Source organism: Lactuca virosa, chromosome 1, assembly GCF_052849685.1.
Source record: "Lactuca virosa cultivar CGN04683 chromosome 1, Lactuca_virosa_CGN04683_v6, whole genome shotgun sequence".
NCBI lineage: Eukaryota > Viridiplantae > Streptophyta > Magnoliopsida > Asterales > Asteraceae > Lactuca > Lactuca virosa.
Genome location: NC_136426.1, coordinates 6,850,706 through 6,869,908, shown reverse-complemented (window position 1 = coordinate 6,869,908; position 19,203 = coordinate 6,850,706).

Genomic DNA, 19,203 nt, shown 5'->3' with positions numbered 1-19,203 from the left:
GCTTGTAGTGGGATCAATTCATGATCTTAATATTAGCCTCATTGTCAAATGGTGGTGGCGCTTAAAATTGCATCTGGATTCTCTACGGGCCAAGGTGATTGTGGGAATTAATAGACTTGAGGGAAAGCCTATTGATCATCTGTCTAGGAAATCTATCACGGGTGTGTGGAACAACATTGCTAATACAACCAAAGACCTGTTGAAATTCAACCTTGATTTCCATGCCATATTATCTTTCTCTCCCAACTCGTTGGCTCAAGACGATAACAGGTGGAGTTGCCCGATCTCTCTTGATGGAAAATATGCAGTTGATGTTTTAAGGGCTAAAATTAACCATAACCCATTTGTTCTTAATGGCTCTAAATTAATTTGGTGCAAAGAAACTCCCTTAATTGTCTCTTGCTTTGTCTGGAGAGCCTCTCTTGGTCGTATTCCTCCCGATATTTCTTTTGTCCATCGTGGAGTTTCTCTTTGCTTCGACTGCCTGTGGATATTGTGGGAACCCTTCGGAAAACGTTGATCATATCCTAATTAATTGTTACTTTGTCGTGAACATTCAAAGCTGGATTTGGCAATGGTGTGACAACATTTTGTTTTTTCCTTCGTCTGTTGTAGACCTTCTCTCGTTTGCTGTCAATTGGGGAAGGAATGCCAAAATGAAGATGCTCTTTAATGTTATATGTCATGGATTGTTGTGGAGTAGTTGGAAATCTAGGAATGAGAGAGTGTTTAGGCAATGTTTTATGTCCCGTAATCAGGTTTTATGTGTCGTACTCAGGTTATTGATGAGATTTTATCATCGGTTTTCTTTTGGATGAAATGTAGGGGTAATTAGGGAAATTGCAATTGGGCTAATTGGTGTATTTCCCCTTTCCGTTGTCTGTAATTCTATTTTTGTTGTTTGTTTTTCGCTCCATCTAGATGCTTGCAATTTGATATAAATATTTGCTAGCAACTTGCTAATGTATTAATTATATTCAACTGTTCAAAAAAAAAAAAAAAAAAAAAGCTATTTTTTTGTAGGGAGGGAGTTGGGTGTAAAAACATTTAAATAGAAAAAGGTCTCGACGAGCAAATATGATATTGGTCTTGGTATTAGAAGTCTTTCAACTTCAATCGTACTTTACTTATAAATGGCATTGGAGATTTTTTTTTGTTGAGCATAATATTTTGCGGTTTAAGTTATTCTTGAAATTGATGGTGGTTTCAGTTTGGTTATATTGCATTTGAAAATTCAAGGGTTTTGGATTAATATTATATGTTATTTTGATCATATTCAATCCAAAGGACTTAATATGGACCAGTTTTTTCAAGAAAATGTTGATAATGGCATTTCGACCCGTTCTAAGTAAGAGAATTGACTTGGCGAAATTGCTTTTCTATATAGGTTCTCTAAATTGTTTGCTCTTGAAACAGAAAAACATTGTACGGTGAACTCTAGGTTCAAGAATGATGTGTGGGTGGGAAGATGTTCTAAGAGGAATGGTCGAAGAGACAATGGGATGAACATTTGGTTGTTTTGCATTCTTTTTCTGTTAACCCATTAGCAGGGTTAGACATAAAAGCTTGATGGAATACTACTAAATGGAATAAATTGGTTTTTATCAAAGTCAATGTCTTGATTTGGAGATTTTCTTTAGGTTGGATGCCAACTGAATCTCTATTCTAATAAAATAAAAAAAAAAATTTGGTACGTGTCACTCATTTAGACCTACTAATTAATAATATGCCATTTCTTAATTTTTTTTTCTCCTGATTAATATTTTGTCAGGTGTTATTATACTCTTTCTACAATTTACATATATAACCATTAAATTTATGGATACTAAAATCAAGTATTCCGTTTCCTTTTTTGTAATTATACCTAATTACATAAACAATTCCTGTACCTTTATCTTCAAAATAAATTATATATTCATTTAAATCAATGATTATAATTTTACATAACTAATATATATATATATATATATATATATATATATATATATATATATAACTTATTTAAAATAATTTATTAGTAATTATTAGTTTTTTTATAAAAACTTAATTTATTTTACTAATTATAATCTAGTGAATTTGAATAATAATAAAATTATAATGTAGTTCCCACTAATTATAATCTATAATCTAGTGAATTTGAATAATAATAAAAAAAAAAGGCGTGGATGTATAATCAATGGTTATCCATTTTGTGATTTATATGAAAGTATTGAAGATAATATTTAAATATTTTCGTTTTATAGAATAAAGTTAATGAAAATAATAAAGTGTAACAATTAATAATGATTAACCATTATAAATGATGTGGTGGTTTCATTTTTCACAGCTTTCAGTTTCATCGTACTATTATTTGGGCTTTACCGTACTGGTGGCCTGGTGGGTCAAGGCACATTCATGATGAACAAGATGTGGATGGGTCATGTTATCTTGCCGTAGGATACAACATAAAACATTTATTACTGTGTACTAGACGTGACCAAAAAAACCGGTTCACAAACCGAACCGGTCAGTGAACCGGAAACCGGTTTAACCCCGAACCAGTTCAGCCCTGAACCGAACCGCACTTGAACCGAACCGCCGGACCAATACCGATTCGTTGTAGTTACCGTTGAGACCGATTTCGAACCGGTTTAGTATGAACCGGTTTTTTGATCCGGTTTTGAACCGGTTTTGCATATGCCCGTTTTTTTGTCTTATTCTAACGGCTATATAGCCGTTTATGGCTGTTAGACACCCGATTTTTGGTCCCTTTTGGCCATATTCCCCAATATTTGATAGTATAAATAGCTATTAGATGTTTTGGGTTAACCAAACCTCAAAAAACCTCTCTTACTTCAAAAAACGCTCTTAATTCAAACAATGGATTCGGCTTCCGTTGGTATTGGAGATTCATCAAACACTCTTACCGTTGTTAGCATCAAAGAAACAAATAGAAATCTGGCTATTTGGTGCAACTATGATTTGTGTGTAATGTCGAATGGTCTAAAAAAGGCGCGATGCAAGAAATGTGGTGCTTTTTTTAATGAAGAAGGGAATTCGACATTGAAAACTCATATAAGCCTTTGTCTTCCCAATCCCCCAAACCACCTACTGTGAAGCCAAATTTTTTTTTTTGGTTCAAGACAATCTAGTGCTTTATACTCTAAACAAAAAAAATCATTCCTATTTTACACTTATTAGCCCAAAAACAAAAAAAAATTAGAAAAGCTTATTTGCGTCGAACCGGTTTTGAACCGTTTTTGGACCGGTTTTTGAACCTGTTTTTGAACCGGTTTTTTGAACCGGTTTTTGCTGAACCGGTTTCTATTAAACCGAACCGGTTTACATATGTTCGGATATTTTTGGGGCAGAACCGGTTTGGAACCGAACCGGTTTGGGGGTGAACCAGTTTTGACTACATTGACCGGAACCGAACCGGTTTTCTGAACCGGTCCGGTTCAGAAAAAAAACCGGTTTTTGCATGTCTACTGTGTACCAAAGTTATCCATTTATATATTTCGTGCCCAAATTTATTTTATTTATGATTATATATTTAACTTTTCAAATAAATCTTTTAACTACAAAAAGGTATAAATGATAATTTTTAATCTCACTTAACATTGATATAGTTTTATTTGGTCTAATATAAAATATGTAATCTTGATGTGTATTGTCAAAACAATTTATACATTTTTATCAAGGTCTAACATAAAATATATAATATATTGATCTTAAAGAATATGATTCATATATTATATGTAATATGTCAGCTCGTAATATAATTTAATCTTTTGGAAAACATTTTGTTATAAATATTATTATAATTCAATTCGAATAGCAAAAATGTCTCAAATCATCGATTTCTAAAAACTTAATTTAGTGGTTTGAATTGGCCATTCGAACCGGGAACCGAAGACGAGTTTAACAATGACCGATTTTATGCCAACAACTAGATTTGATTGAACCAAACGGTTTCTTCAAAAATCATGTTGAACCGATGTGATAGAACCGACAAAAGACCGTTTAAACTGGTTTATTGGACTTGGATAGTTGGATTTCACTCAGCCCCATAAAAACAGTCCATTTTCAAAGCAAATTGAAAAGCTCGATCATGCTGACGACGCACACCACTACTTGACATGACATCAACACACATCAGATACCAACCCAATGCCGATATTCTCGATTTGAAAATCTTTTACTTCTCAACAATTATGTCTATGGCTTTATAATATAGTTCATTATAATAAGGATTTTTGTTTGTAGAGTTCAAATTCTTGGTTATATATATATATATATATATATATATATATATATATATATATATATATATATTGATGGGTTTTAGGTAAAACAAATAAACCAGAAAACAATTCCTATGTTCACATGCAACCTACTTTGGATCTATGTTTTAACTATTGAACATACAACTTTGAATTGCAAAACAAGAACCCTAGAGAAGGAGGCTATTTTTGAAAATAGTAAACTAGGGTTTAGGATTTATATACCTTTCAATTGTTATAGCAAACAATTGATAATTCCCTTGATCTTGATCTTGATCTTCTTGGAAGCTTAGCACCACAAGTGTAATGCCTCTAATGGAATCACACCCAAGAACTAGCAAGAAGGAAAGTAGAAGAGGAGAGAGGGGAGGGAGTATGCAATTTCGGCCAGGGTTTCTTCCAAAGAACAAGTGACCTAAAATGTGAGTCAGGAGGCTCCTTAAATAGCTGAGGGATCTAGGGTTTAGGGAAAACCCTAATTATCCTTTGCTTAGGGCCTAAGCAAAACACAAGGGCCTTATCTGGACCCCTTTGGACGAAATCTCTAGGGTTTCCCCTATGGATTTCGTCCACCTCCTTCCAAGGGGGTTCTGGATCCTTCCACTCAACTATTAGTTAATTGCAAACTAGTCCCTGCACTTTATAATTAATTCTTTTAACCCCAAAATTAATTCTGATTAGTTTCTGGCTAACTATTAATTAAACATAATGATTTCTAATTAATATATTAATCTTTTAACATATTAATAAGTCATTTATATATATTAATTTATTAATCTTATAAATTAATATCTCTCCTTTCATAATTTCCTTGTCCAGTTGCTAGGTTGAGGGCAACCCAAAAGGACTGTGCTGCTATCAATTCAAGTACATATCAATTATAGTTATGGGCTTAGACACCTAATCCAACAGTCTCCCACTTGGATAAGTCTGTAACTATAATTGCTAGTATGCCTTCTAAATTTGACCAGCAAATTGTAGCTTCCAAAAGCTGCTGCCGAACTCTGACCCAGTCAGTTATGTGTCCTAAGATAAGTGATCATATAATCCTTCGATCTGCATGATATCCCCAGACATAAGACATGGAATGTAATCAATCTCTTTGTCCAGAATCTATGTTTCCCGATTTCTGATTTGTGATGATGTAGGACTGCTAATTGAACACATCAATTTAGTCCTGGCTGGGCCCAGCACATAAGTCAACACCAAATCATCGAGGGGCCCACATATATCGCTTTTCCAGTTAGGGCAAAAGGAACGAATAAACGTTGACTCATATGCTTGTATCTTTTACTCATCAAATTATACATGACAATACGTTTTATAACACCAAGTTACTGATGCGTTTTCATATCACCAATGTATAACCGACTTTGTAAATTACAACTCATATATCTTCGTTTCAAGATTATAAGATATTATTGTCTCAGTATTATTCGTGATGAATTCCATGAAGTGATACTATGAGCGAGGGTTTATCCAATACTCAAATCTCAATTTCTGAGTACTCATGAACATTGCAACAATTCTATTGCCATGTCTATCCTCAGACAATCTGCAATCTAATTCACGACAGTCTTAATTCACTACTTACTTCCAAAAGTACGAGCGACTGTGGAGTTTGAATAACTAAATTACTCGGGAAGTAAAAACATGCAAAATATGAAACACAATAATAAACAATTGACAAAAGGCAGAAGTCAAACTTATAAATAATACTTTATTATTTAATCACCAAAAGTCAATTACATTTACTTTGTTACAAGTTTCAGAACAAAACTAATCTAACTACTAAAACTAATATCATCTTTCAGTCCTATGCTCCGAGCATGCTGAATATGCTTAACCCTACTCAGACCCTTTGTGAGGGGATCTGCTGGGTTATCTTCAGATGACACCCTCTTTACTACAAGATGGCCTTCTTCTACTCTATGTCTGATGAAATGGTACTTTCTGTCGATATGTCTGGTTTTACCATGATCTCTCGGTTCCTTTGTCAAGGCAACCGCTCCTTCATTATCGCAGAACAGTTCCATAGGCTCCTGGATGGTTGGAACAACTCCGAGATCTCCGATGAAGTTCCTCAACCAAGCTGCTTCTTTCGACGCTTCACTCGCTGCTATGTACTCTGATTCACAAGTAGAATCAGCCACCGTATCTTGCTTGGAACTTTTCCAAGTAACTGCTCCTCCATTCAGTAAAAATACCCAGCCCGATTGAGAACGGAAGTTATCTCTATCCGTCTGAAAGCTGGCATCACTGTAACCATCTACTCTCAAAGTATCATTGCCACCAAGTACAAGGACCCAGTCCTTTGTCCTTCGCAAATACTTGAGTATATTCTTTACTGCTATCTAATGAGCTCTACCCGGGTTTCCCTGATAGCGACTGACCATGCTCAAAGCAAATGCCACATCAGGGCGAGTACATGTCATAGCGTACATGATCGATCCGACAGCGGAAGCATAAGGTACACGACTCATGTCATCTATTTCAACATATGTACTCGGGCATTGAGTCTTACTCAATTTGGTATTGCTCTGGATAGGTAGCTCTCCCTTCTTGGAATTTTCCATACTAAACCTCTTTAGTACCTTATCCAAGTATGTGCTCTGACTAAGTCCAATTAGTCTCTTCTTTCTATCTCTCAATATTCTAATCCCAAGAATATAGGCAGCTTCTCCAAGGTCTTTCATGGCAAAACACTTTCCAAGCCAAGACTTAACATCTCTCAAGGTTGGAACGTCGTTACCAATGAGTAATATGTCATCGACATATAACACCAGAAAAGTTACTATACTCCCACTAGCCTTGTTATACACACATAACTCATCTTCACTTCTAGAGAAACCAAACTCTTTGACTTTCTCATGAAAGCAAAGATTCCAGCTGCGAGATGCTTGTTTCAATCCATAAATGGATTTCTCAAGCTTGCACACTCTATTGGGAAACTTTGCATCAACAAAACCCTCTGGCTGATTCATGTAAACATCCTCAGCCAACTTCCCGTTAAGGAAAACAGTCTTGACATCCATCTGCCAGATTTCATAGTCATGAAAGGCAGCTATGGCGAGCAATATCCTAATAGATTTAATCTTAGCTACTGGCGAAAAGGTCTCATCATAGTCAACCCCTGGGGTTTGAGTGAAACCTTTTGCAACTAGTCGAGCCTTGAATGTATGCACATTCCCATCCATGTCTGTCTTCTTCTTGAAGATCCATTTGCACCCAACTGTCTTACGACCTGGTGCACTATCAACCAAATTCCAAACTTGGTTGTCATACATGGACTTAATCTCGCTGTCCATTGCCTCTTTCCACTTGGAAGCCTCTGGGCCTGCCATTGCTTCTTTATAAGTGACTGGTTCATCTAAGTTTACCAGTGTTCTGTCACTTATGAATGTGTCACCATCTGAAGTAATATGAAAACCATACAACTCAGGTGGCACACTCACCCTAGTGGACCTTCGAAGAGGTAATGAATTATCAACTGGTTCAACAGGAACTGTTTCCTCTGGTTGAGTGCTAGTGTCATCTAAGGTTCCTTCATTGGCTAACTCTTGAATTTCTTCAAGTTCAATGGTGCTCCCACTGTCCTCTTTGAATATGAGCTCCCTTTCTAGAAAGACTCCTATTCGTGCTACAAAGACCACGTTTTCACTAGGCGTGTAGAACAAATATCCAAAAGACTGTTTTGGGTAACCAATGAAAACACATTTCTCACTTCTAGCTCCTAGCTTGTCGTGAGTCTCTCGTCTTACGAAAGCTTCAAAACCCCAGACTTTAATATGTGCTAACGAGGGAACTTTCCCAGTCCATATTTCGTGAGGTGTTTTGGCAACCTTCTTTGTAGGGACAAGATTAAGGATGTGGGCGGCTGTCTCTAAGGCATACCCCCAGAAGTGAATAGGAAGTGAAGCACGACTCATCATAAAACGAACCATGTCTAACAAGGTTCGATTGCGCCTCTCAGCTACACCATTTAACTGTGGTGTCCAAGGAGGAGTCAATTGTGAGACTATCCCACATTCTTTCAGATAGTCGTTGAACTCGATACTAAGATACTCCCCGCCTCTATCGGATCTAAGTATCTTTATCTTTCTGCCCAATTGATTTTCAACCTCATGCTTAAACTCTTTGAACTTTTCAAAGGTTTCTGACTTATGCTTGATCAAGTAGATATAACCATATCTGTTATAATCGTCAGTGAAAGTCACATAGAATCGATTAGCATCTCTTGTAGTTGATCTGAAGGGCCCACACACATCTGTGTGTATGAGATCCAACAGATCTTCACCTCTTTCACAAGACCCTGTGAATGGTGATTTTGTCATCTTTCCCAAAAGACAAGATTCACACATATCATCTGATTTTAGGTCAAACGATTCCAACACTCCATCCTTTTGAAGTTGGGCTATGCGTTTCTTGTTAATGTGTCCAAGACGACAATGCCACAAGCATGCCTTGTCTACACTATTAGACAAGTCAATATTAAGTACACTATTTCATAAGCTATCAACATAAGTCACTGTTTCATACACACCATCACAAGGAAAAGCTTCAAACATAAAAACACCATTCTTATAAACAGAAATTGAACCATTCAAATCATTAAAAGAATATTTAAAACCTTGTCTGAACAATGCATGAAATGAAATAATGTTTCTCGTCATCTCAGACGAATAGCAACAATTTATCAAATCTAATCTAACATCATTACTAAGCAAAAGCTGATAAACTCCGATCTTGGTTACTGGTGAAGACTTTCTGTTTCCCATGATCAATTTTATCCTTCCTCGCTCTATCTCCTCAGTTTCCTTTAGCCCCTGCATATCAGAACAGATATGAAAACCACATCCTGTATCAAGGACCCATGAACGAGAAGATAATGAGTTATTAGCAGAAATACTGTAAATACCTGCCGAAGATGGCTTCACTTTTCCATCCTTGATATCCTGCAGATATTGTGGGCAAGATCTCTTCCAATGCCCCTTTTGATTGCAGTAAAAGCAAACGGCCTCTTTTGGATCAGAAACATGGGGAGTGGAACCATTGGGCTTAGCCTTTGGGCCATTGCTAGATGACCCAGCTTGAGCCTTGCTCTTCCAGTTTTGCTTGGGAGGACCTTTCCTCTTTTTCCCCTTTCCCTGTCCAATAGCCAAGACAGGGGCACTTGCAGGTGTGGAGGGTATACTTTTACCCTTCATCCCTGCTTCAGCTGTCTGCAACAAGTTGTGCAATTGGGCCAGAGTCTGCTCAGTATTGTTCAAATGGTAAGTTAGAATAAACTGACCATAACAATCAGGTAGTGAGTTCAAGACCATGTCAATGGCCAATTCCTCATCAAAGTGAATGTTGAGCTTGACCAAACGCTCTATGTAGCGTTGCATTCTTTGCACATGTGACACAACCGATTCCCCTTCTTTCATCTTGCAAGCCATGAGTGACTTGACTACTTCAAAATTTTCTTGACGAGCTCGCTTATGGTACTTTTCCATAAGGTCCTTGTTCATCTCGAAAGGCCAGTAGTCCTCATAGTACCTCTGCAGTTCTGGGGACATGGTTGCCACCATGATGCATGCCACTTTGGTAGCATCATCGTAATGTTTCTTGTAGGCAGCATATTCTTCAGGAGTAGCTTCAGACTCATCAAGCTCTTTGAGCTCCTTTTCAAGAACATATTCTTTGTTCTCAAAACGAAGCGCCATCTTGATGTTGCGCATCCAATCGTTATAGTTAGAGCCATCCATAACGACTTTGGAGCAGATATTGAGCAAAGAGAAGTTTTGGTTGGAGGAGGATGAAGCAGAAGTGTTTCCAGGAGTAGACATCTGAAAAGAAAGAAAGTTTTAGTTAGATTTCAAGATACCTTAATAAAATAACCCAAAGATATAATATTAAGGTTAGGATCCAACTATGAGGATTCACAACTTAGAAATGGGATGCCGAGATCCAAGAGTAAATTTCATAAAGGTAGGTGAATGACGATTCACCAATTCCACCATTAGACGAAGTGAAATTCCTAATTCTTTTGATATACATTGAAACTATTCAATGACATGTTTTAATCTCAGATTATGCTCTTCTATTTGTGACTGGGATGCCGAGGATCACAAACAAGGTGTGAATAACCATGCAAAGGTGCTTGGTAACCTCATTGTCTTTATCATTAACTATTGATGTGCTGGTAAACCACACACGCTCCATCAAAATGACAATTATGAGATACCCATTACTACTCTTTATTAGTGCCTTTTAGTGTGCTGGTTAACCACACACGCTCCACTAACGACCAATAAAGCATAATGTGCAATTTCATGGATTAGCATACTTTTCACATTTTTCCTAAAGTAACTAGAGTTGGGATTTTGAAAAATAATGTTCTAGTACTTTCTTTAATAGCATTACACTTTTAATGAGAAGTAGTTGTCCTATCAAATCCGTTCTGCTAACGACCCTCCACTAATCAAGGGAGCGGTGGGTGAGAGTGGACACCCATTCAACTACCATTTTATAGGCAGTTTCCTTATACCCCCCTTATAGACTAGCTTCGTGAATGAGGCATACTAGCGATTTGACTGACCTTATTCTTATACATATATAATATTAAACTTTTAATTATAATACATATATAAGGTGTGTTTTTAAACTTTTTAAAACTTTAAGGTTTATATAAATTTCGAAATTCAAACTATTAAATTTAAATTTAAATAAACCAATTAACTAGATTTAATATTTTATCTATTAATTAACTTTTAATCAATTTATTAAATCTTGTAAGGATTATCTAATCAAATTAATCAATTAATTTAATCCTAATCCTTATCCCTCTAAATTTCGAAAATTAGGGTAAGGATAATTATCCAATTAATCTAATCAAGTAACAATTATCCAAAACAAGAAACCCTAAAACTTCTAGCATATTTCGAAATTTACAAGGGAGGAGGCTAGGGTTTTCAAAACCCTAACCCTAATTTCGATTAGGGTTCTTTGGAGGCTAGGGTTTTCGAAAACCCTTTGATCCAAAACCCTAAAATGAAAATTTGGCCTTTAGGGTTTAATAGCTATAAACCCTAATTTGCAATTCAACAATTATAGCAATTCAATTTAAAACAAAACAATGGTTCTGATACCACTGATGGGTTTTAGGTAAAACAAATAAACCAGAAAATAATTCCTAAGTTCACATGCAACCTACTTTGGATCTATGTTTTAACTATTGAACATACAACTTTGAATTGCAAAACAAGAACCCTAGAGAAGGAGGCTATTTTCGAAAATAGTAAACTAGGGTTTAGGATTTACATACCTTTCAATTGTTATAGCAAACAATTGATAATTCCCTTGATCTTGATCTTGATCTTCTTGGAAGCTTAGCACCACAAGTGTAATGCCTCTAATGGAATCACACCCAAGAACTAGCAAGAAAGAAAGTAGAAGAGGAGAGAGGGGAGGGAGTATGCAATTTCGGCCAGGGTTTCTTCCAAAGAACAAGTGACCTAAAATGTGAGCCAGGAGGCTCCTTAAATAGCTGAGGGATCTAGGGTTTAGGGAAAACCCTAATTATCCTTTGCTTAGGGCCTAAGCAAAACCCAAGGGCCTTATCTGGACCCCTTTGGACGAAATCTCTAGGGTTTCCCCTATGGATTTCGTCCACCTCCTTCCAAGGGGGTTCTGGATCCTTCCACTCAACTATTAGTTAATTGCAAACTAGTCCCTGCACTTTATAATTAATTCTTTTAACCCCAAAATTAATTCTGATTAATTTCTGGCTAACTATTAATTAAACATAATGATTTCTAATTAATATATTAATCTTTTAACATATTAATAAATCATTTATATATATTAATTTATTAATCTTATAAATTAATATCTCTCCTTTCATAATTTCCTTGTCCAGTTGCTAGGTTGAGGGCAACCCAAAAGGACTGTGCTGCTATCAATTCAAGTACATACCAATTATAGTTATGGGCTTAGACACCTAATCCAACATATATATATATATATATATATATATATATATATATATATATATATATATGTAGGGATTGATTTAGACCACTAGATTAAAAGAATAAATAGATATGATTTAAGGTGTAGGATATTAAAATATGGTAGCATGTATAATATAATACACTCAAAATGGTTGTAAAGGTAATTATGTCAATTTGGTTAACAATAAAATAAGGAATGTGAGATATTCTTGCTACTAACTAAACAAATACACATGCTTTTTATAAATTCACGATTCAAAATTGATTATCAAGCTTATGGAGTTAAAAGTTGATAAAGAACCTAACATAACTTTTTTTTATTATGCATTCTAACAAGAATTAAGATATATAACTTAAATAATGAACATACAATAAAAAAAATATATATTCTGACAGAATGAATATATAATAACATGACTTTACTCATTAATGAACATACAAAACTTTTTTTGATTAGGAATTCTTACATGAATGAATATACTTTAACATACAATAAAAAAATACCTATTCTGAAAGAATTAACTTCTTTTTATCTAAAAATTCAAGTTCATTCTTAAAGAACAAGCATTTTAAAATAATAGGTATTCTTAAAGAATAAAACTAAAGTTTCCTTTATCTTCTGGTTATTTATGTCTGATCTATTTGCAGGTCTACATGTGAAGAACATCACCCTTCCTACTTCTGAAAGAATATTGGCCTTCATCCTTTTGAAAGAATATTTGTCATCTTTTATCTCAAATCTTTCTCATTCTGAAAGAATATTGCTTGACCAAAATTCTGAAAGAATTTACAGGTTTAAAATAACATGTATCAGGTAAATCAAATAAATCACATTACTCTATGTGAAAATAAAAAATTATAATGTCTGAAACCATTGACTAGACATATGGACTTATGAATCAACTTTCTAGTTATCAAATTTAACTCAGAAACCTGCCTTCTCAATTGCTACTATTCAAATCGATGATCAATTAGATGAATATATTTAACAAGAAACATAAAAGTTAAGGTTTTGAACTGTAATGGAATAAGACTTCGCTTCATATCACTGGAACTGTTCTAGATGTAAATTCTTATACCAAAATCCCAAATATCAGTCCCTTAAACTAATTGGAAAAACAACATACCTGGAGAAAATTAAATTTGAAGGAGCAACATATGTTCAAGGAGTAGAAGACATCGATATGAGGGAAACGAGATTTCAATAATGAATCAGATTGACAATTTGACATCCTCAATTTGTGACTTTTCTTGATTTATTGATGAATTTATGCTTGATTGGAGTAGTATCTTCAAACATAAATTGAAGACGCTCTGCCATAAACAAAATCAGAAGGTTCAGGATAATGGAACTGGAAATCGGGAAGATGAAGGTTAATCGCAATAGTCGGAGCGATGGAAGCAGGCTCGGTTGAGAGTGCCTGATCGCACACACAACAAATGCGTAGAGGTCTCCTTTGACCAACACCATCATCGTCGGTGCAAGGGGCAGCTTCGACCGCCATCTCTTCTTCAATCGCAGGAGGCACAAAAAATAAGTCGATTGAATCTTGATCTTAAACCCGAGTAACATACACATCAGATTCTTCCAAATGAACCTAGTTGGCTTCTTCAACATGACTTTGTGACTGTCTGAATCATATGGGTTTGTGATTTTGTGGGTTAGAGGTGAAGATGCAATGTCGCGATCGTGAAGTAGTGAAGCGATAATTGTACGACTGAGTGGTGAGAGGTGGGTTTTAATAGGGTAATTTAGAAACCGATTGCTGAAAATAAGGGATTTCAGTTCTTAAATTTAGATATTAATTAACATATATATGTAATATTACAAATATAACATTTTTGATTTAATTAATGATTTATTGTTTGCTAAATTTTGATTGGTCCCTACAACCACACAATAGTTATCAATCTACATTTAAACCTAGCTCTTTCTCTCTCTCTCTCTCTCTCTCTCTCTCTCTCTCTCTATATATATATATATATATATATATATATATATATATATATATATATATATATATATATATATATATATATATATATATATATATATATACACACAAAAATGAAATATTCATAAAAGTTATGGAAACAGGTTAAACTTGTTACGAAACTGATTCAACTAATAGACTTGTTTTAAAACACTGAGTATAACCTTTTACGCTGTTTAATCTATGAATTCTTTGAGTTGTAGGATTCAACATAAAACATTTGTTAGTGTGCCAAAGTCGAAATCGATTGTGCCAAATTTTCTTTAATTTTGGCAAAATTACATATTTGGTCTTGATGTATGTTAAGCGTTATGAATTTCGTTCCGAAAACATTTTATTTTATGGTGGTGGTCCTTATGCCGTTAAAATTTAAAAGTTTTGCCTTATATTGGTGGTAAATGATAGTTCTGTCCTTTTTTTAATATATATATATATATATATATATATATATATATATATATATATATATATATATATATATATATATATATATATATATATATATATATATCATTTTGTTTTAAAATATGACTTTTATTATCACAGATTCACAGGGGCCTATAAATCAGTCTTTCTGAGTATATTATTGAGACCATTTGTTTTTAACTGCAAAATGATATAAATTTCTTTAAATCCAATATATAATAACAACTAGGTGTATCCCCGCGCGTTGCGCGAAAATACAATTATATAGTTAAAATAATAATTTTTACCAAATTATTATTTTATATTTCTACTTTGAAACAAAATGTTAATAGTAAAGCAAACATATAGTTAACATATTAGTTTTATTAAACATTATAGTTTAATTTTTAAGTCATTGTGATATATACAATTATTTGATAATTTTATAAACCGTTTAAAATTGTGTAAATTATATATCAAATGAATGATAATATAACGGGTAACAAAACGTATGAACAAAAATATGAACTGCAACTTTTAGTAACATAAAAATAGAAAAACATCTATTATAACATTTGTATTAAAAAAGATACATATACAACGAATAATAAAAAATATGAAAAATAAACACTATAACTTTTAATAACATAAAAACACTAAAACATCTATTATAACATTTATATTAACTCTTCATATTTAAATCACAAATCTCTTCAAATAAATTAATGTTTTTAATGAGCAAAACTTTACAACCTTATAAAAGAAAGGAAAATAAAAATTTATTAGTGATTACTAATTAATAATCATAAGTTAAAAACTCTTGAGTTGTAACTAATAAATATACATAAATTAGAAAACTCTTAAGTTTTAGTGTGAGTTTCAAATGAATGCGGTACTTGGAAATGTATATTTATTATTATTATTATTATTATTATTATTATTATTATATTCGTCTAAGTTATTGGTTTTGATGCATCATTTTAATCCCTTCAATTATTAAACATAAAGATATTTAATTATAAATTTATAACATACATAGGTGCATATACATGCTAAACAAATCACATATAATATATATATTTTCGTAAATGTCATATGTAATTCTTGTCGTAGTAATATGGATAAATTACTTTCATATGAAGAACATATCATAATTATATATCAAATGTTCAAAATTATGTTATCTTTTAAATACTGTCTTTTAAATATGTTGTGTAGGATAACTCAACAAAAAAATAATAGAAAATAAACATAATCAAAATAGAAAAACTACAATCAAATAAATAAGAGCATTGGGTGGTTGAATATATAAATAAAGATGTTACATAAACATACATTTAAATCAAAAGAAAAAACTAACATTCGTCAACTTTGCTCAAACAAAAAAACCTATATCCATTTTATGAATCTTGTTTCATCATTTAACACCATTCAACCATAGAAACTTGATGACAAATCTTCACTAACCTGCAATCAAAATATTTTTCTTGAAAAAGAAGAATCATAAAGATATTCCAAGCAAAACATTGATGTTTGGAGAGTCACATTCAAGATTGAGTAATACACACAAATCACATATAAAGATTAAATGAGAAACTGAATATAAAGAAAGAATAGAAAAGCTTCATTTGTTTTGGTTGAAAGAAAAAATCATATTACAATTACCATCGATACGACCTAACTCATTTCTTCAAATCATCATATTTGGATCGTGAATGCTTCAACTTTTTCTGAAAATGATCTTGATACATACATAAGATCTAAGGATCAAAATTCTACAAAGTTTTCAAAGATTCTAGAAAGACTCTTACAAAATTGGATTTATTACAAAATTAGATTTGTGACAAACCCAAGATCTAAGGATCAAAATTCTACAACGTTTTCAAACAAATCTTTGTAAAAACGTCATTTCTACAATCCCAGATCATATTAATGATCTAGGATTTTAACAAAAAAACGTCTCTAAAAATAATCCGTGCAAGAGTTGATAATAGTTTGTAAATGTTACTTGTTATGCAACAATGGAGACAGTGGTTTCCTTGGTGACCCAGCAGCATCATAGAAGTCCATTTTCTTCTCAATGGGACTTCCCTCTTTAGGACACGGACTTGATTTTCGTTTAAGATTTTGCCCCTAAAACAAAAATTACATCAAAAGCATAATTAATCATTTCAGTGATCATGATTATGAGAGAGGGCATTTACGTCTTTTGCATAGACTTGAGATCGAGAGCGAGTCTTGTTAAAATCAGTTCCAGTCTCAGTCCAATGCATGTCAAACACTAGATAACCTGTTATGTTTTGTTCTGTCGTGTCATATCTTGTGTAACAAACTAAACTGGGTGGGTTGCAGTGTGTTACCTTGATGGATTCGCTGCTATGCTTCCCACCAGAATCAAGAATATGGTGTTCTTTTTGGATTAGATTTGTCAACCTCCAGTTTTCTTTGTCTAAGATGTCGTTTTCATCACACAAGACTATAACCTACTCATATCATAATTGTTTAATATTTCAACATTTTCATAACATGTTGAAACATGGTTGTATAACTCGTAACAAAAAGGTGAAATGAGAATACCTCCTCTTCAGCTTTCGTGAGATTAATCCTTAAATGGTCTTTATGTTTCTGCAGCTTTTTCATCTCAGAAGCCACAACCAAAACTACTTGTGTCGAGGGCTTCAACCTACTTTCATTTAAACAATATAGTATACACTATACATGGTTTGTTTTTTTAATTTCTCCATTTAACCTATTTTGAAAAAAAAATGAAATGAGTGGGTTACCTATCCCATATTTTAAGAATCTTTTGTCACACATCAACTCCACTATTCGCCTTCAAAAATGAGTGAGTTGTTGATGCAACTTCATCATTGCTGATCAAAGTTGAGAGCAATGTAACAACAAGAAGATCTTATGTAGAATCGTTGTCTGTTATGTGACAACCCGAAATATTAGGATCAAGCACGGTCTAAATTGTAACCCTATTACAATGAGAACCTTGAAAACCATGAGAGCCTAAGTGCATGTTTATGGAAGTATACACTTTGAAAGTCGCATATAAGGTAATCTCTTAGAAAAATAAACAAGTTAAGCAAGACAAAGTGGTACAAATAAATTGGGATTCAATTTACAATGCAATCAAACAAGGATCACATGGTGTAGACACAAGGACTTGTAATTGTGTCACAATCTTGAGCAATTAAATTATAAGGGCAACATAATTGTATTTTCTATTGATTAAGACCATAAAAACCTTCCTAGGACCCATCCAAGACCACGAACATCTTTAAGAGAAGTACATTTGGCCATGAACACCTTCCTAGGAGGTGTTTTGGGCGTAAACCCCCTTAAAGGGGGAGGTCTTGGCCGTGAACCACCTTAGAGACCCCACTTTGGCCATAAACCCCTCCCCATGACACCTTTAGGCCGTAAACCCCTCCACATGATCACTTTTAGGCCATGAACTCAAAAGAGAAAAGGATATGGAACCGTGAACCCCTTTGGTGGACCATCCATGGGCGTAAACTCCATAAGGATTCCAAACTTTGACCATGAACACTTCCCTATGAGCATCTTGGGCGTAAACACTTGGATATTTTAAGTGTTTACGGTTGATGAGTTGTCTTTTTCCACTTTCACATACAAATCTCAGTAAAACATGTATTAACCATCAATAACAAAGCTTTATCCATCAGTAAACCAAGCAAATATCAAATCATCTCCTATTCTCCCTTTATGAGCGTAAACCCATTTCTCATTCCACCAAAACTCATTTCACATTCTGTGAAGTCTTAAACTGTTCTCAAACGTATTCAAGCTCCAGGTCTTATTTTCTTCAAAGCATCCCCTAGATTCTTATAAGTAACTCATATTTGGTTAGAAATTCTCCATATTATTTTGTTTATTTCACCATAGTTACACAAGATATTATGTGTTAATATTCTTAAGATGTTCCAAGGTTCAAAGAGTTTATCAAACTCTTCAAGTGTTAGGATTTGAACTCCTCATCATCTCTCCAAATCATCCACCAAATCAAACCAAGGTGAGATTTATACCCCTATTTTTAAGTTTTCTTAGTTTTGGGGGAGAATACAAGTCAAAGTCATGTGTGAATCATGATATATTTTCTTATTGTGCATGCATGTTATGTTATATGTGCTTAAAGTTATGAAATTCCATATGAATGGTTCAAGAACTTGAGATTTTGAGCAAGTCTCAAGAGTTTGAACCATATAAAACAAATTTTGTATTAGAAACAAAAACTAGTATGTTTATGAAATATCATTCATAAATTTTTATGTCAAGAATCATAAGGATATGCTTCAAAATTTGCTTAAATAAAGTTGTTGGCTTAAAAGTTTGGGAAGTTGTAAAATTATGGAAATTATATTATTTTGGACCATTTTTGGCCAAAAATAACATATAAGGTCATTTTTGAAATGTTGGCTAAATTTGGGTTCTATAGAACTTTTCAATTTAAAAGGGCCAAAAAGTGGAATTATTTAATAAACAAGGGCCATTTCATACATTTTCTTAAAAATGAGC